At 41.0% G+C, this 20,629-nt stretch overlaps 1 protein-coding gene and 1 pseudogene across 6 annotated transcripts in view; one reads left to right on the top strand and one right to left on the bottom strand.

Annotated features, from left to right (window-relative positions):
* Nos1ap (nitric oxide synthase 1 adaptor protein) overlaps nucleotides 1-20,629 on the top strand; it is a 297,916-nt gene that overhangs the window by 170,020 nt on the left and 107,267 nt on the right. The gene's annotated exons all lie outside the window — the stretch shown is intronic.
* LOC101959976 (ATP synthase F(0) complex subunit f, mitochondrial pseudogene) lies at nucleotides 4,621-4,887 on the bottom strand (annotated as a pseudogene).

Here is a 20,629-nt window from a genome sequence, read left to right as displayed (position 1 = left end):
CAGGTGGCATCACTATACCAGACCTTTAACTATACTACAGAATAATAGTAACAAAAACAGCATGGTATTGGCACCAAAATAGGCTTGTAGACCAGTGGTACAAAATAGAGGACACAGAGACAAACCCACATAATTACAGTTATATTAGACAAAGCTACCAAAAACATACATTGGAGAAGAGTTAGCCTCTTCAACAAATGGTGCTAGGAAAACTGGAAATCCATATGCAACAAAATGAAATTATACCCCTATCTCTCACCATGCACAAAACTCAACTCAAAGTGGATCAAGGACGTAGGAATTAAACTGGAGACCCAGCACCTTATAGAAGAAAAAGTAGGCCCAAATATCTATTATGTTGGATTAGGCCCTGACTTCCTTAATAAGACTCCTATAGTGTAAGAATTAAAATCAAGAATTAATAAATGGGATGGATTCAAACTAAAAAGCTGCTTCTTAGCAAAAGAAACAATCAGTGAGGTTAACAGAGAGCCTACAGAATGGGAGCAAGTTTTTACCACACACACATCAGATAGAGCACTAATCTCTAAGATGTATAAAGAACTCAAAAATCTTAACATCAAAAAGACAAATAGCCCAATCAATCAATCAGCCAAGGAACCGTACAAATACTTCTCAGATGATATACAATCAATCAACAAATATATGAAAAAAATGTTCAACATCTCTAGCAATTAGAGAGATGCAAATCAAAACTACCCTAAGATTTCATCTCACTCCAAACAGAAGAATACAAAAAAACAATAAGTGTTGGCAAGGATGTGGGGAAAGAGGCACACTCATACATTGCTAGTGGGACTGCAGATTGGTGCAGCCAATCTGGAAAGCAGTGTGGAGATTCCTTGGAAAACTGGGAATGGAACCACCATTTGATCCAGCTATTCCTCTCCTCAGTCTATCTCCAAAGGACTTAAAAAACAGCCTCCTACAGGGACACAGCCACATCAGTATTTATAGCAGCACAATTCACAATAGCTAAACTATGGAACTAATGTAGATACCCTTCAGTAGATGAGTGTATAAAGAAAATGTAGTATATATACAAAATGGAATATTACTCAGCAATAAAAGAGAATAAAATCATGGCATTTGTAGGTAAAAAGGATGGAGTTGGAGGATATAATGCTAAGTGAAGTAAGCCATTCCCAAGAAACCAAATGCTGAATGTTTTCTCTGATATAATGATGCTGATTTATAATAGGGTTGGGAGGGGGAACATGGGAAGATTAGACAAACTCTAGCTGGGGCAAAGGGGAGGGAGGGAAAGGGAGGGAGTATGGAGATAGGAAAGACAGTGGAATGAGATTATCCTAAGTACATGTATGAAGGGGCTGGGGTGTGGCTCAAGCCATAGCGCAGTCGCCTGGCATGCCCGGGGCACTGGGTTCGATCCTCAGCACCACATAAAAATAAAATAAAGATGTTGTGCCCACTGAAAACTAAAAAAATAAATATTAAAAAATTATCTCTCTTTTTTTTTTAAAGAGAGAGGTGAGAGAGAGAGAGAGACAGAGAGAATTTTTTAATATTTATTTTTTAATTTTTGGCGGACACAACATCTTTGTTGGTATGTGGTGCTGAGGATGGAACCCGGACCGCATGCATGCCAGGCAAGCGCGCTACCGCTTGAGCCACATCCCCAAACCTCTTTCTCTCTCTCTCAAAAAAAAGTACATGTATGAAGACACAAATGGTGTGACTCTGCATTTTGTATAACCAGAGATATAAAAAATTGTGCTTTATATGTGTAATGTGAATTGTAATGCTTTTTTCTGTCATATATAACAAATTAGAATAAATTAAAAAATAAAAATAAATCAAAAAAATTTTTAAAGTGAGTTGCTACAAAAAAGTCACCAGTGAATTAGGCATGGAGAAGAAGATAACAATAAAAATGTTAGAGGAAAACTGAAAACTATAGAAGTGTCCTGCATCCATGTTACTTAGCCAAATGTCTTTTAGTCTTAATCTACTTGGATGAAAGCAAAACTAGAAATTAGAGATAATATGTTATTTATGCAAGAAAGACTTTAGGAAGTTCATCTGCGGACCTCTACCTAGAGGAAAGGCCTTCAATCTGTGAGTAAACATATATGTTTATATGTTTTATCTTAAAATGTTTAAGGTATGCACATATCATTTTCTATGATTCTTTGCATTCAGATATTTTGACTAATGGCCAACTTTTACTGGTTATGATTACAAAGTTTTTTACTGTAAGAATATTACTGAAGCCAAATTAGATGTGAGCCCCCAGATGGCATCTGCTGATACAGGCAGGTGCTCGTGGGTGAGTTGATGAGGCTTATGTGAAACAAGTGTTTGTAAGGTAACTGTTGTTTCGTTTGGCTTTTGGTACTGGGGGTTGAACCCAGGAGCACTTTACCACTGATACCACTGAGCTACATCCCCAGTAATTTTTTAAACTTATTTTTAATTTTGAGACAAAGTCTCACTAAGTTTCCCAGACTGGTCTCAAATTTTTGATTCTCCTGTCTTAGTCTCCCAAATCACTGGAATTACAAGCGTGAGAGCCACCACACCCAGTTTAAAGTAACTCTCATAATCTCAGATTATATTATCTTATTGCAAGTTTCTTTTTCCAGTTATTTGATTGGATTGAACTGTGTGTGTGTGTGTGTGTGTGTGTGTGTGTGTGTGTGTGTGTGTATGTGTATATGTTACTGGGGATTAAATCCAGGGGTGCCTTACCACTTAGTTATATCCCCAACTCTTTTTTTTTTTTGAGAAAAGTTCTCCTATATTTCCCAGATTGTCCTCAAATTTGTTATCTTCCTGCCTCAGTCTCCTGTGTCACTGGAATTATAAAATTATAAAATCCAGTGCACCAGGCTGGACTGGATTTTAACATCATATATTTCTAAAATTCAACTTTGTAGCTCAATTTTGAGTAAAGTAAAATTTGATATAATAATTCCACTCTTTGGTTCCTTTCCCTGAAGGAATTTCTTTATTGTTCCTATGGCCTGAATCTCTGAAAATGGTAAGTTTGAACATATAGGTGTGTGCACACTCAACCACATAGGTAAACCACATGTTTATATTCAGTAAGCCAATTTTCAGTGAGGCTGCTATCTGAAAATTGTGTTGAGTCATAAGGACCCAAGAAAATACATGATGAGATCATTGTCCCCAAGAAACTTGGGATGTACCCAGAGGAGTCATATCACTACCTAAGGCAAATGGGCTAACTGATGCCGTGATGAAGGACCAAGGCAACAGGAGAGCATCCCAACAGGAAAAGCAGCCCAGAAGTAGGGAGATAATGTAGAGGAATTATACAACTCAATAATAATAGCATTATTTACTTTTAAATTGCTTTTACTTGTGTTTGTCTGATTTGATTCTCAAAGTCATTCCAAAAAGCTAGGTATGGTGGTGCACATCTGTAACCCCAGGTTCGTGGGTGGTTTGAGGCAGGAAGATTGCAAGTTTGAGCTAGCTTGGGCAATTTACTGAGTTCTTGTCTCAAAATAAAAAAATAAAAATGGCTGGGGATGTGGCTCAGTGGTAGAGCAACCTTTGGGTTCTACACCCAGGGTTCAATCCAGTACCAAATAGAAAAAAATTCTTGGAAGTAGAAAGGGCTCTATATTATTACCAGCTAACACTGAGGACACAAATGTAGAGAGAAGTGATTTGTCCAGTAATATGGAGCCAAAGCTCCGACCAGCCTGCCTGGTATTCAGATTGGTGCCGCTCCCACCACCATACAGCTTTGCATCTTCCTTGCGCATCCACCCACCTAACACCCTAGACACACTAATTGAAACCCATGCCTTAACTGCCCAGGTGAGGGTGCCATATTGTTTTATTGTCCCTCCTTTTTAGTAAGCCAGAGCTACTGCCAATTTCCTTAAATACAGAGATCACACTAACTTCCTGATTGGCCCAAGTTCTGCAGCACCATGTGGCCAGTGGGTCTGTGTTGAGGCATGGGACTCAGGGTTCCTGTCTCTGGCCATATGGGCAGTGCCTAGGTGCAGTCCTCGCATCCAGCACTTTCTGAATTGTTCCAGGAAATATTTTAGGCTTGTACATTCTGGCCAAGCCTGGGCAAGCTCACCTGGGTCCTAGAATAGCCATTCACTAGGTTGAGTTGCAATTGCAGAGGTACCATTAGCCACCTGGATGAGGGACCTTATAGCACTGCATGCTTCCCAGTGGAGTCCAAATTACACTGTTACTGTGAATGAAGAGTCTGGAAACCACCATCTGTGTTCCATCCACTGAAGACAAAATCCATAAATGTGTGGGTAATAATAAAAGGTCAACATGTTGTTTAGTGCCTTTGTGTCTCTACTAGAATACTGTGGAAGATACAAGCAATCTTAAAGAAAGGATATAAGAATATAATATTATATGGTCCTCCTCCATGGTCCATTCATGTATTCAACAATTATTATTATTATTATTATTATTATTATTATTATTATTATTATTATTATTTTACCCTTTTATTGGGTGTTGATGCTCAGGATGTGAAAGAGTTCCGTGATGAGGTCATGATTTCAGTTCTTCATAGGGGAGGCAGTCCCAATCAGGAGTGCATAGTATGTTCTCCACACTGGCCTCTCTTCAGTGGTACTTATGTTGCCGTGTGTGCTTGAAGTTCTTGTAAGAAAGGCAGTGGCTGAAAAGCATGTATGCTGCCAGCACCATGTTGACTCCCGCAATGCTCCCCTTCTTCCCGTTGATGTAAGTGTTGTAGTACCGGTAGTAACCTCTCTGAAATGCTTCCACAGTGTCTTTAGGGGTAAAATCCCACATCAGTATCCAGCTTGGAAGCTCCCCTAATTTGACATCCATGAGTTTCTTCTCTTTCATTAGCATGACTGATGCCATCTTGGAGTCCTGGTGTCTGCTGAGCCAGGCTGTGCCTCAGTGATTATTATTTATTGAGCACTTATTAAGTTCTGGGTAGTATACAAAGTACTGGAGATTTGGTTTATAGCATTGTGGCCTTGCCCTGGCAGAGTTTAGAGTCGACTGAAATGGTATAGATAAGAAAAGGAAGGATCACAGAGAAATATGATAAATGTGATGGATGCACACTGGAAGCAGAGCAGGGTGCACAGCTATGCAGTGTGGCTGCAAAAGGGCTCTTGGCTAAAGGGACAAGTGCAAGCCCGTACTCTTTTCTTCAAGACATGTACTACCTGGAGGAAGGGGAACCTTTTTGAAACCCACAGCAAGGCCCACAGGGACCAGCAGTGACCCTAATTCAAAAGATACCCTATGTAGATTTAGGGTGGAAGGGAAGGCTTCTTGGGAAGAAAATCTGAACTGAGACTTGAGGAATGACTTGAACTAGCCACACAAAGGAGTTGAGGAGAGGTGGGAAAGAACATTCCAAGAAGAATCATAATCGCCAGCATTGGAGATAGTCTTTAGCATATGCCAGGCACTCTGAGTGGGCTGCTCTAAAAGATTGACCCTTTCCAGAGGAAGTTGCATTTGGAAAAGCATGGGAGCGCAAGGCATTTTGGGGGAGAGAGTGGAGTTCAGAGGGCAGAAAGGTCTATGAAGGCTGCAGTGATGATAACAGCTAATTATACTTGCTTCCTACTTGTGCTGGGCTAGGCAGCTCTGGCCATTTGGCACATATTGAGTCAGTTTATCCTCATGACTCTGTGAGGTGTACTATTGCCCCCCCCACACACACCTTTTCATAGTACTGGGGATTGAACCCAGGGGCACTCTACCACTGAGCTACATAACCCAGCCATTTTTACTTTTTTTACTTTATTTTGAGGCAGGGTCTCGCTAAGTTTTTGAGGCTGCCTTTAAATTTGTGATCTTCCTGCCTCCTCTCAAAAAATTGATCTAGAAGTTTCCTTACTCTAGAAATTCATTTATTCTTTTATTCCTTTATTCATCCTGCATCTGTTTATTAAGCACCCACTATGTACCAGACACTCAGCTAGGATTGAGAGAGTAGTGAACACAGTTCCTGATTTCAACCGGATGGAAATTTTAAGACAATCGAACAGGTCAGTTGAGGGTTTTAGAATATGTCTGCAAATTATTTGACAGCCCAGTCTCATTGAGAAGTGGAGTCTGTGACTGTTCTCCTTGAATTCTGGGCTGCCCTTCATGATTCACTTAAACAACAGAATGTAATAGATGTATCTGACTTCTGAGACTGGGTCCAAGAAATGGCCAGGCCAACTACCGCTCACTCTGAGGGATGCTAGCTGCCAAGTCAGAAGCAGACTAGTTTGATAGAGCCGTGCTGGAGAGGCCACGTGTGGGCACTCTGGCGACACCTCCAGCTGGGCTCCCAGTTGACAGCCAGCATATCTGCCAGCGTGTGAGTGAGCCATCTTGGCTGTCCAGCCTAGTGAAGCCCTCAGATGACTGCAGTCCTGGCCAACATCCTTCTGTGACTGTCTGCATGACAAACCCTGACATGAACTGCCCAGCCAACCCTCTCTGCATTCCTCACCCACAAAATCATGAGCAAAAGAAAATGGTGGTTAGACTGCAGATGTAATTTGTTATATAGAAATAGTATCTATAATCATCAACTTCCAAGAATTGATGGGAGCAGTGGCTCAGATGATCCAGTGGAGAAAGGGCTCAAATCAGGACAAAAGAAATTACCTACATCTTCCAGTTCAGTCGTGAGCATAAAACCTCCAGCTGCCTCTCAGCTTTTATTGCTAATTAGTCTTTGGGAAGGAGGGGGCAGGCAAAAACAGAAGAGAGGAAGTTAAATGAGCATTCTTTAATAAAGAGGAATTTATTTTGCATGTTGCTTTGGGTTTGGCATCCCCCCTAGTACACCGACATACAGCCCCCTCCACCACAGCAGGCAAAGCAGGAGCCTGATTAAATAAGGATCGTCACCGTGGAAGCCTACTGTTCTCAGTCTTTAATCTGGTAATAAACAGTACTCTCTGCTTTGGGCCTGACATCTTGATTAGTTCAACTGTTTGCAAGAGTCTGCAGTGGTTTTGCTTCAGAGGGTCAGGTAAGGGTTACTGTGGCAGACAGGCCCCAAGGAGGTAAGAGGGTAAGGCTGTAACTGGAAAATAAAGGCAAGCTCCTCAGGGTCCTGCCATACATACACTGGTTAGTGGAGAGGGAGGAGAAGCGAATGAGGCAGGCGAAGGTGAGGAGCAGTGGGCTCCAGCATAGGAACATATATCCTTTCAGAGACCAAGATAGTCACTATTTTTTTTTTTTTTTTGGTGGTACTGGGGATTGAACCCATAGGCGCTCTGACACTGAGCTACACCCCCCGCCATTTTTCTTTTTTATTTTGGGACAGGATCTCCCTAAGCTTCCAAGGCTGACTGACCTTGAACTTTCTGTCCTCCTGCCTCAGCCTTGCTCCCTAGGAGCTGGCCTTAGCCCCCGCTTTTAACCCACCTACTAAAGCAGAAAGTCATGTGTTTTCATCAGGACTGTGTAGAAGCAGCTCTTGGGATTGCTTCTGAGAGGCAAGTAAGTATTCTTTCTTAATTAATGTTTCTAATTTTTAGTCAAGTTTGAAATTAAAGAACTTTACCCATGAGCTATCCAAAGTTTAGCTGTCCGTTCTTGCAGAGACCCAGAGGAGCAATTTTCAACCTCATTTAACCTGCAAAATAGCTGTTATAAGAATTGGTGAAGGATCCCCTTACCACCCCAGGGCATGAGTGACAGAAACTTGATTAGGATTCAGGGCTTGTTTTGCCTGGGTTTGCAGCAAGATCTGTTGTTTGAGGTGAGTCCCAGGGTCTTGCTATGAGGCGACTTTCCTCCTATCACAGCTCTATCTAATTTTCAAGGACACTTTATTATTGGCAGGGTCTTACTTTTAAGTTGGAGACTGGCTCTTCCAGGTGAATTGGCCATGAAGGTGTTTTTACCAGCTCTGCTGTGAAATTCAGATTTGTTCTTTATGTCATATTTGTATCACTGAAGTTGAGCTAGTGTGGGTGGAATGGTGGACAGAGGGGGAGTCTGATTGGTGGGACAGGGTCTATTTAGGGAATACATGGATCCCAAGACTGCTGGGCAGGTTCCAGAAGCCTGTCTTTACTCTCTGGAGGATCAGCATTTGGTTTCCACTCTTCCCTGTGGGACATTCTCATAGTCTACTCCTTTGGCACATCCTGTGTCACCATCTTGTTAAACTCCTTAAGCATGGAATGCAGGGATATTTTCATGACTGCTGTAAGCTCTATGTGGTTTTGAATAAATAATCATAGGATTACATTTTCTTACTACTGGAGGAGAATTTAGAGATAATTTAGGTTAGCCCCTTGTATTATACAGATGAGGAATGTGGTATTTTAAGAGATTAAGTGCTTTGTCTGAGGTTACACAACATGTTGGTTGACAGAGGTGGGGAGAGAATTCAGAGTTCCTGGCTCTCTATTCAGTATGATTTCTACTGCACCTTATTTCTGTTGCCATATTAAAAAAAATCTGTTAATAAATGTAAAACAGAATTTCCAGATAATTCTTTTTGTAGGTGGCTTATTTGTGCATTTGTTTAGCAGTATTTCTGGCTTCTCACTAGATGCTGATAGCAACTATTTTCCTGCCCAGTTGTAATAAAGAAAAATGTCTTTGATATGGCCAGATATTGGAGGGCAAAACTGCTCCCCATTGAGAACTACTCATTTGAAGATTTGAAGTTAGTGCATCTTTCTGGTGTATGCCTGTAATTCCAGTGACTCAAGAGGCTGAAGCAGGAGGATCGAAAATTCCAGGTCAGCCTTAGTAACTCAGTGAGACCCTGTTTCAAAATAAAATAAAGTACAAAAAAATTGAAGGGCTGGGGATATATAGTGGTAAAGTGCCCCTGGGTTCAATCTCTTGACTGCAAATAATAATAATAATAATAATAATAATAATAATAATAATAATAATAATAATAATAATAATAATAAGGTTCCAGGCCTAAAACTGATCAGAACATCCATGAAAAGAGAAATGGGAGAACCCCTTTGTCTATCTGGCCTAAGACAGACTCTAGGCCTTGCTCTGAGCAACAGCATAGGTAACCAGGAGTAGGATTTGACTGCCCAAGTCCTGGGTTCACTTCTCACAACTGTCATTTTAGATTTAGTGTTAGTATAACTATGGGGAGATCTTTTCACCCTTCAAAGTCTTTGCTTCCTTGTCCGTAAAGGCCCTATTGGTTACTATTCCTCCAATACTTCTTAAGGGAACATGTCCCCAATAGGTCAAATCCTCCTGTCATTACTCTGATACCATGTACCTGCTCTTTTAGAGCAGATCCATGTTGAATGTTGTTATGGTTTGAATGTGAAGTGTCCACCAAAACCTCACGTGAGACAATGGAGGAATGTACAGAGGTGAAAGGCTTAGATTATGAGAGCTGTAACCTAATCAATGGATAGATTAATAATTTGAAAGGACTGCTGTCCTGGGTGATGACTAGAGGCAGGTACCCTGTAGACAGAGGAAGTAGGCCACTGAGGGGTGTGTCTTTGGGTTTACATTTTGTTCCTGGCACCACATGCTTGTGTGTGCAGTCTCTCTCTCTTTTCTACTTCTGGCTGCCATGAGCTTATAAGCTTCCGTCCACCTTGCCTTTCTGCCATTATGTTCTGCCTACCTTGGGCCCAGAGCACTGGAGTTGGCTGATTATGGACTGAATCTCTGAAATTATGAGCTCAAAATAAACTTTTCCTCCTGTAGCTTCTCAGGTATTTTGTTCACAAAAATGAAAAGATAACACAAATGCTTACACTCACCTGTAATTATCTGATTATCATTCATTTTCATATCTATAAACTTCATTAGGGCAGGGACTAGATCTATTTTTCTTTCACTATTATGTCTCGAATTCCTACTACATGGTACATAGTAGGATTTAAGTCCACATGTGTTGAACAATTGAATAAATGATTAATTGACCTCATGTATGTGAAAATGATCTGGAAAATATGAAGCACAATGGGAGTGTTTGTGATTCTTACTTGGTGTGGATGATGACAAGAGAATTAATCCTCTTAGCTGTTGGAAACCATTCTGCTTTCAGTAAACTAACAAAACTGCTGACTTTGAAGGACACCATAAGGAAAGGAACTCTTACAAGTTGCCCCATGGTGCCCTATTTCAGGATTCTCTTCATGACCATGCCAAAATATCCAGCTCATCTGTGTTCAGATGCAATATTGCTTTATTCTTTCCATAGATGGTCACTGTGGGAGCCTGGTTGAGTCATATGGACATCTAAAATAGTGAGATATCTATTGGCTAAGTCTGCAGGGAATCTGGTGCTGGACCAGGGAAAATACATTCTGACTTTGGGCTAGGCTGAGAAAAGCACTCTCCACCCCACCATCCCCCATATCTGGTTGAATCCAACTCTATATCCAAAGTGCCCTGAGCATTGGGAGCCAAAGGAAACTGCAGTGGCCAAAGCCCAGGAGAGCTTGCTCCCCCATGCTGATCCATTCAAGGGAACAAAGCCCTTGGAAGTTGCACTGAGCTGGTCTGGAGATGGAAGGCCTTTATGCAGGTTTCCAAGGAGATGACTCAGATGCTGTTACCATAGAAACTGTTGCTACCATCTATTGTCCATCACCCCTTGACAGTAAGGAAGGGGGGTGGTGGTGGTTGTGGTTTGATGGAGAAGAAAACAAGAAGAGTTGGATTTAAGTCAAGATGAAAAAGACATTGAGGTGGATCCCTGATGACTTTAATGGTGTGTATATAACAAAATGTCTAATCTCCAGAAGAAATGAATTAAGGACATGAATGCTCATGTTTCTTGTTGATTGTGTTGGAGTGAATAAGAATGACCTCCACTCATCATCTCCACTCATCTACTGGGCCCTTCATCCAGGATCTCTAGAGCAAACATTCAAGTGTGATGCTCATCAGCATGGTCCAGACCCAAATACTTGAGCTGCAGGGTTGAAAGAAAACTCTCCACCCAATCTCTTCTAAAACTTTTTCCAGGTGAAAGAGAAGCACAGTAAAAGTCACTTTGATTTTTGCTACAACCTCACAATACCCACTGCTATTAAAGTGTTCAGTTTTAAAATCTAATGAAAGAATATTATGAATAAATTAGGAAAGTTCCATAAATAACAAACACATAAAAAAAAGCATACGGATAACATCTTAGCATCGAGTCAGATCAGAATTTGAAGATCAGTCTCATCACTTATTTGCATGACGTTGGCTATTTCCTCTGCCTGAGCTTCAGTTGTCTCTTTTATGTCATGGATAGTTACTGCCAGTCCATTTCCTATGATAAAAAACCTTATCAAAGAATTATCTATCATTTGTCAAACCCCATGGTAATGGGTTACTTCAACTGCCACACCTGTGTCTACAGAAGACTTTTGACTTTTATTATTCCAGGCAGAACCATAATAATTTTTTTGTGTCATTTGGTTTTCCATTTAAAATGTAGATACCAATTACTGTAATATTAAAATTGTGGAAGAGACCACAGAATATGTGCTCACCACTGCCTTTTTGTCGAGGCCATCAGATCATGTATACCCATCAAGTCTGACAATTAGACCTTTTCACCAGGTAATCCTGGGAGGATAATTTCAATAGGGACTAAGATGCTGCAATTTCAGGAAAGTTTCTCTGTAATAATAGGGATAGAAAGAGGATACCTTGGGAGGAAACAAAAACTGAATCTGACAGTTTTTTTGTCAAACCTGCTACACACAGAGAATAGGAGTTGGGGAAGCTCTGGAGTCTAGAAAGAGAAGCAAGAGCAGAAATCATACCGCTGCTACCCAAGTCTAACAGCTTTTCCATATCTTTCACATCCTTGAAGTTCATCTTATGAAATAAGTGCTTACAAAGCTGCCAGGAGGGACTGTAACACCATACATCTATTCCAGAAAGGTCACTCAACCCTGGGCACTCCAGAAGTCAGATAATGGAACATTCAGGTGCTATTGGATGGGACAGAGACTAGAAAACACAGTTCAGTTCCTCTCATTCTGCAAAAGTTCCTTATAATGTTCTTATTTCAAATAACACTATTATGCACTGTGGGGATACTCTCAGATCAGAATCATCTGTTTTAAGGGACCAGAAAGGAAGGATTATGAAAGAAAGAGGCAAGGAGAGAAAATGCCTTCCAATCATAAGGTTGGTGGCACTGGTCGGCCCTACAAGCAGGAAGGGCAAAACCAGGATGATTCAAGACATGGTAGGAGTTCTAATCCTTGTGTATATGTCTTTGTTGATAACCAACAAGAATCTAGCACTAATATAAAACCAGACTATCAAAAAGGGATTTTTGAAGGGTGGCAGCTGACAGGACGATGGCCTTGCTCCTTAGTAAGTGAGATTCATTCTATGATTTAGCTTTAAATATAATTTCTACAGAATTATTTCCAGAGATTTAAAAATCTCTGACTCCCACAATTTTTCTCAACCTTATAATGGATGGCATTTCTTCTCAACAACATCTTCTCTGCTTCATGGAGGCAAATTTCTCCAAGAGGATAAACTGGCCGTGCTCCTTCCTGTTTAGATCTTTCCTCAACACAGTACAAACAGGAGAGCTAGAATGGACCTGACCCATCATATACTAGCTCTTCATATTAGAATTTTTAAAAACGGAAGCCGACAGACCTAGTAAATGGTGTGTCCATAATTTAAAAGCCAAGTAGGGGGCTGGATTGTAGTCAGTGGTAGAGTGCTTACCTAGCACATGTGAGGGACTGGATTCAATCCTTAGCACTACATAAAAAATGTCAAAAATGAAAGTATTGTGTTCATCTACAATTAAAGTATTTTTTAAAAACTTAGTAGAAGCAGATTCGAGGCCAGTTAAAGCTACTATGAGCATTCACATATAAGTCTTTGCATTGAAATATGCTTTCATTTCCCTTTGAGAGATACCACAAAGTGAAATAGTTGGATCATATGTCAGGTGTATTGGTCAGCTTTTTATCACTGTGACCAAAATACCTGACAAGAATAACTTAGAGGAGGGAAAGTTTATTTGGGTTCACAGTTCCAGAGGTTTGGTTTGTGGTTGGCCAAGTCCATTGCTCTGGGCCCAAGATGAGGCAGAACATCATGGCAGAAGGGCATGGTGGAGAAGTGTGCTCAACTCATGACAGCAAAGAAGCAGGTTGAGGTGCATTTATGGGGGGAAATGGGATTGCAGGGAAGATGCACCCTTCTAGGACATGCCCCCAGTGACCTACCTTCTCCAGCCATGCTCCACCTGACTACAGTCCACCCAGGTAGTCCATACAAACTAGGATGTACCACTCAGGTTATCATCCTCATAATCTAATCATTTTACCTCTGAATATTCCTGCATTAAAACACAGGAGCTTTTGGAGGACACCTCACATCCAGACCATGACAATAGATATACGTTTAACTTTTTAAGAGACTACCAAGTTTTTCCAAAGTGACTATTCTAGTTTGCATTTCTACTAGCAGCATGCAAGCATTCCAGGTTCTCTGTGTCCTCATTGACTCTCACAGCAGTATTATTTCTACCACATCATACTACTGTTAACTCAGTCATCGTATTCCAATGTGTATTAAGCTCATTCTCGTCACAATACTATATAATACCTTAGATAGAAAGACCATTTTCTCCTACTAATGTTAGGAATTCATGCCATAACACCCAGCACCAAGGTAAGATATCTAAGAGGAATTATGAAGTGCTTCCTGATCAATCACCACCGCATCCTTTATTAAGGACTCTTGTGCTCTTTTAGCAGCATCCAATGGCCATCTCCACCACAGCATTAATCATTGTTTATTGTCCTGTGCATTTGCCTTTCTCTTCACTGGACTATAAGATTTTTTAAAGACAAGACTGAGCCAAATCTTATTTCCTGTATCTCCATGCTCAGCATATATCAGGAGCTAAAAATTATGAAATAAAAAAATGGATTTTAAAGGGAATCTCAACAGATGCATACGTATCACAGAAATCTCAGGTCTCTCATGGGCAGGTGGTTGTTACTCCATCTTCCTTTGAAACTTTTTTTTTTCTTGGCTGCTACTCTTGTCTCTTTGGGAAGAATTCTAGCCACAAAGGCATCTGGACTGCCATCTTTGGGAGAGTGACCTTTCCCCCAATGTTTTAATGCTAGTATAAATAAAATGCTTTAAAAGAGAAAGTGGATAGAGCTAAGTATGTTCTTTTAAACAATTTGGTTTGATGAAAAAGATAAACTTTCATCTCTCATCATCTATCATTAAAACAATACACCTGAGTCTTAGAGGAAAGGACCAGCAACTCATTGCCAAAAAGAATATTTTACTTTGGGTATACTAAAAAATCAGTCCAGTATTTTGGTCTAAACAGATGTTTAGACCAAAACATCCATTTCTCTACCAAACCTGATTAGTTGACAGGATTTTAAAATGTCTCATTCAAAAAGCAATGTCAAAAAGGCAGCTGCTGATGGACATCTCAGTTGCTTCCAGTTTTGCCTATTATAGTTAAAACTGCTATGAACATTCACAAATCTCTGCACACATATATGATTTCATTTTTGTTGAGCAAATACCTAGAAGTGGAATGGCTGTGTCATATGGCTGGTGTACGTTTAGCATCTGAAGACACTGCAAACCTTTCTCCAGTGGGCCAGCTCCATTCTGTGTTGCCAACAGCAATGTTTGAGAATTCCAGTTCCCTAGCACCTTCATCAACATTTGATATGGCCAATCTTTAAAATTATTAGCCATTCTTAGAGTTATATAGTGGCCTCTCATTATGATTTTAATTTGCATTTTCATTATGACTAATGATGCTGAACATCTGTTCATAAGCTTGTTTGCCATCTACATACCTTTTTTTAAAAAATATTTTTTTAAGTTGTTGATGGACCTTTATTTTATGTGGTGCTGAGAATCGAACCCAGTGCCTCACACATGCTAGGTTAAGTGTCTGTTCAAATCTTTTACCTACTTTTTAAAAATTGGATTGTTTTCTTATGAGTTTTGAAAACTTTTTTTTCTTTGTGGTCCTGGGGATTGAATCCAGAGGTACTCTATTTCTGACCTTTTATTTTTTATTTTGAGACAGGATCTCAGTAAGTTGCCCAGGTTGTGATCCTCCTGCTTCAGCATCTCAAGTCAGGGTTACAGGTGGGCACCACTGCATCTGGCAAGTTTTGATAATCATTTATATATTCTAAATATAAGTCTATTAGACAGGAATGTCAACAGCAATTGTCTCCCTTAAATTAAAAAAAAAAAACATCCTACTGGTTTCCTCTAACCGCACCACCCTTCTCTAACCACACCTTTCCTCAACCAGCCTTCTCTGCATTGCCACGGTAGCACTATGGTCTAACCATTTAAACAGAGCAACAGACAGTTGTGGTCCTGAGCCCCCATTGGCCTGTCTGGTCACAGTTCATAAGAAGCAGGATATCTTAATCCCTGTCACGCACCTGGAAAGAGTTAACATAAGCTGGTTTCTCTAAAATGCACAAACTTCATTTTTTTCCCCCTCGAACTGGGAATTGAATCCAGGAGCACTTTACCATCGAGCCTACATCCCTAGATCTTTTATTTATTTATTTTTTTTACACCTTTGGGTTAAATCCCCAGTACCACAAATAAAATAAAATGTACATAAAGTACCCTTTTCATTATTCTAGTATTACCTTCTGATGAAGGATGAAATGTTTGTGTCATTGTCTCTAAATTTTTTAGTCCGTGCCTCATTTTCATCTCATAGTAGGTTTTGGCCACAGTAAGTTCTTGATAAATGTTTATGGATTAAGTCCTCATTAAGTGAGCATTTAGTTATTGGGAGGCCTGGTTCTCATTATTGTATTGGGGGCTCAAGTTTGTTTGTAGAACACATGCCATCTAGCTGAGATTTCTGGTGACCAGGAGCAGCTTGGGAGGACCATCATGTGTGTGAATGGGTGAACATTAACATTGCCCCTGCCACATGTGCCCATGGCTAATTTCCCCAACAGAGGCCAAAGGCTTTGATGGAAAGGAGATTAGCACATAGGAGCAGGAAATAGCAGAGCCGAAGTGCCCGTTGGACAGAGGTGAGAATGTCTCAAGAGCAAACAGAGGGGCAAGAAACTTGGACTGCTAAAGAGGTAGAGCTGGCAAGAGAGCTCCACTACCACCTTTCTGGGCATAGCAGGTGATGGGCACAGTAAGGAATATGAGGCCTTCGGTATGTATGTAGATGTGTTTACAGTGGTGAGCATGAGAGGATGGGACTAGTGAGTGAGTACAAAGAAGGGATATGCAGATAGGTTGCTCTAAGTTATAAGCTACTATAGTACTTTAGAGTATATCATAGTCTATCAAATATTGCAAATTATGTTGTAACTCTAGACCACAATGAGCCAGGAACAGAGCCAGGCATTTTACCAATACAGTTTGTGGTGTATGTTGTATCCTTTGCAGATAGAGAGGCTGAGGCTTAGATGGTTTGAATAACTTCCCGGGGCTCACACAGATGGTAGATGTCTGATCTGCCTTTGGTTCCAATTTTTTCTCCAAGTCCATATTCTTTCCACAATTCCTGTTTCCTCCCTAAGGAGATTCTTTGTGGTCCATTTCAGTTCCAGCATTCTATGATACCAGGCATTCTATGATACCGTCAAATGCTTTTCTTCCAAAGGCCCTCTAAAAAGCTTTTAGAATTCCAGGAATAGTACCTATTGAATGTGCTCAGGTTAACACCATCTCCCCTGGGGCTGTGGAATCAGGAGGGTTAATTAGCGTCTGTTGGGCTGTTCTAAAGTACAAGGGCTCAGAGATGACCTTGACAGCATCTTATTTTGAAGTGGCTCCCAGAGTTTGTATTATAGATCCATCACTCCCACCCCCACCTCATCTTTGGGATTTGTGAATGAGGTGGCTCTTCCTCAGGAAGCTAGGGTCAGCATTTTTCCTGCACTTGCCTTTCCAGCTGTCCCTGGGCAAACAGGAGTCAGCGTTTCAGACCCTTTCCCAGGAGGCTGTTTCTTCTACTATTTCTTGCCAAGAGATCTGGGTGGCTGGCTTGGGGGTGAGATTTTAGATGCAGGGCATTTACTGTTGAAGATTATTTGTTTTACAGGCAGGCAATGAATTGTTTTGTGGTATCCATATTCTCTGATTTCTCCTGTCTCCATGTTTCACTGCTGTGTAATAAGGTGCTGATCAGGACAGGAGTCCTAGCCAGAGTAAGAGTTTTATTCAGTGGCCTGAAACAAGCAAGGTCAAGTGGATCCTTTGGAGAATGACTTCTGTAATATTGTGAACTTATTGCATGCACAACAGAAAGGTTGAAAAAACAAAAGTAGGCCAGTTTTTCTTTTATTTCTATTCTGGTACTAGGGATTAAATGCAGGGGCTCTTTACCAGTGAGCTACATTCCCAGTTCTTTTTATTTTTTATTTTGAGGCAAGGTCTCACTAAGTTGTTGAGGATCTTGCTAGGTTTCTGAGATTGGTATTGAACTTTTGATCCTTCTGCCTCAGCCTCCTGAGTCACTGGGATTACCAGAGTGCTCCAGGGCACCCAGCTTCAGTGATTATTTTCTACAGGAGCAAGCAGGCCCAGATGTTATGGAAAGAAATACAATTAATAAGAATTGGGTAAAGTGCAGTAAAGGTGTGGAGGTAGGAAATCAAGTATCAACTGTACACAGAGTCCAGCCCATGAGAATATATCTGGAATATGGCAGAGCATCTGAAAGATGATTTTGACCGTCTGTCATCTGATATGTTGGTAAATGTTCCTGTAGCTGTTTTCCTTACTTTGACTTTGAGCCAAACTTAATCTTCTAATGGATTTTATTCCCCTTCTGAAAGGTCTCCATGACATTCTGACTTCTATCTGGATGCAGTGTTGCTTCCTTCTTACATGTGAGTTCTCAGAGAGGGTAGTGTGCCCACAAACTAGTCTACCAGTGATTGCAAGTTTGAGGTCAGCTTGGGCAACTTAGGGAGACCCTCTCTCAAAATGAAAAATAAAAAGGGTTAGGGATGTTGCTCAGTGGTATAGCACCCCTGGGTTTAATCCCCAGTACCACAACATAAACAAAAAACAAGAGATTCTCTTTGTGAATCCTTGGGGTTTTCAGTTGTTGACTAAAGACTACACTGGTCGTAGACACTATTTAACTTGCTGTGTCCTTTTTGACCCGCTTGTATAAATTGAGCATCCTTGAATGCCAGCATCACTCACCCTCCTTGTCCACTTTGCCTCCCTAGATGTGGAAGCACACTTAGTCTTTCCCTCTTCCTCTCTCAGACTCATACACATTGTTATTCCTCTTCCATAGACACCTCCCAAAATATGCACATGCACACATAAATGTGTGGCTTCTTATGTGGAGTAATGGGGTCTCCTGTCTCTTGAGAATAAGTGCTTGATGATGCCAAAGTAATTTCTCATAGTCTTAGGGTCCCTAATACATTTGGTCTGAGTCTTGGGATGCCTGGGACTTTAATTTTTTATTTTATTGGTATTGCAGATTGAACCCTGGGGTGCTCTACAATGGTAGAACTTCATCCACAATCCTTTTTATTTTTATCTCGTGACAGGATCTTGCTAAGTTGCTCAGACTGATCTTGAACTTGTTATCCTCCTGCCTCAGCCTCCCAGTGGTTGGGATTACAGCTGTGCACTGGTGTACCCAGCTAGGGCCTTTGATTTTTTGACTCTGTGCTCTCCAACCACATATCAACAACTGCCTGTGAATGTGTCCCTCATTAAGAAATCAGTTATTCTGCATGAACTCTACAGTCATTTAATACTTCTAGTGCCTACCACTTACAGGGCATCCTCTTCTTGCTTCAAGTTGTTCCTAGGTCAGGCTAACTTTTGTTCAGCCCTTTTACAAGCATTGGTCAGAAAGATAAGGAGTTATAGGTGAAAGAATCATATTGGAGAGAAAATAAGAGCACAGATGGGCAGGTAGGGGTCTAAGATAATAAAAATTTAGCTTATTACACAGCCACCCATATGCAGGCCTATACTTATGACAGATGCAGCAGAAACTTTTGGTTGGAGGAGTATTTAGAAAAGGAGCTCTGGAAAGAAGTTGACCAAGACCAGGGAGTTGGCATATCTGGAGGACGGAGGAAACCAGCGAAGTTCACATATGTATATGTCCTTTTATCTAAGTGCCTTTAAGTATCTTTGTGAAGAGTAAGAAAGCCAGGCATGTGTGTGGACACTGTCAGAGGCAACCTCATCTGCAGTGCTAGTGGCTGCCATTTTATGGGTGGTGTCTTCAGGCCTAGAGGACCAACTTGGTGCCATGGTTCACGATGAGCACAGCCTAGTTGCTGGATCTGATTAAGCTTCCATCTCTTTAGATTTTTCTTCTGGCCATAAAAGCTTCTCTTCTTTAGCTAAATTTTGGTGAGAACGTTTCTTCCTTTAAGCAATTCCATTAATCAAGTATTTCAGATTTATTGCTTTGTTTTGGATATTTAAAACATTGGCCAGAATCTGTTCCCTGGCTAGATTTTGAGCCTTGTTTCAAACCACTCCTTCCTCATTTCCTCCAGCACAGGACTGTTTGCATTTGCTTAACACTGTCTAGAGCTTTCTGCACTTGTTCTTACCCAGTCTCCCCCAGCCCTTATGCTCCCCTCTTTCCTTCTCTGCCTGGAAAACCTTTCATCATCCTTCTTTGTCACACAGTATTTATGACAATGGAATGCCCGTGAGCCCCATAAGAACAGGAACCATATCTTAGTAATTTTTTGTATGCCCTGCAGTGTCCCCTTACCCCTGTGTGCCACACCAGGAATTTGAGTGGGATGTAGGAGGTGGTGATGGTGGTTAGAGGAATATTGCCATATGAACAGCCCGACTAGATGGGAGGCATACTCTGCAGCTCCAATCACTCATTTTATCTGTAATCTTCTTCTTCCATGTAATCTGGCACTATGTCTCACAATTCTTCTTTCTCACCTCTATTTACTCCCCGTGTTGATACATAAATGGTCTTTTGTAGTTCCACATGTCTTCTCTTCCCTGGCCTAACTCCCAGCTCCAGATATTCACGTCTCCCCATAATAACACCCTTGAAATGTGCAGTGGAAATCATCTGACAATAGTGCCCAGCTGACGTGTTGTGGGACTGGGTGATATTCTGACAGCTGTTGATGTTCAGTTCATGTCATTTTTTAATTCTCTATGTTGCTTCCCTCTTATATGTGAGTTCTCAGACAGGGTCGTGTGCCCACAAACCAGTTTACCTCTGAGATAAGTTAAGTGGGTCTCTTTAGGATTTATCATCATTAAATGCTGCATTTAAGTGCTTATAAACCTAGTGGGTTTGATATAAAGTCAACAATGGGGATAATTTGGGGGTTGGCAAAGGATGTAATGAGGGTTTTCAGTGGTGAGGGGACAATGTTTGGTGTGTTCTATTAGGACCTCTGATGGCTGATTTTATGTGTAAACTTAAGAACCCTGCCTAATACAGGCCCTTTCCCTCCGTCTGTGGCCGCCATGGTAAGGTTTAGCATCTGCTGTTTACCATTGCTGATACCGGCTAGAAAAGGAGATTTCTCATAGGGTTGTCTGGTTGTGATTCTCATTATCTGGGACAGAGAGCCCATGTGTTTGTATACACATGTTCTCTCCATGACCACACCCCAGTTGTTCTCTCATCTTT

Source organism: Ictidomys tridecemlineatus, chromosome 11, assembly GCF_052094955.1.
Source record: "Ictidomys tridecemlineatus isolate mIctTri1 chromosome 11, mIctTri1.hap1, whole genome shotgun sequence".
NCBI classification, from domain to species: Eukaryota; Metazoa; Chordata; class Mammalia; order Rodentia; family Sciuridae; genus Ictidomys; species Ictidomys tridecemlineatus.
The sequence above is the reverse complement of the archived record's forward strand: the minus strand, read 5'-3'. Positions and strand labels throughout refer to the sequence as shown.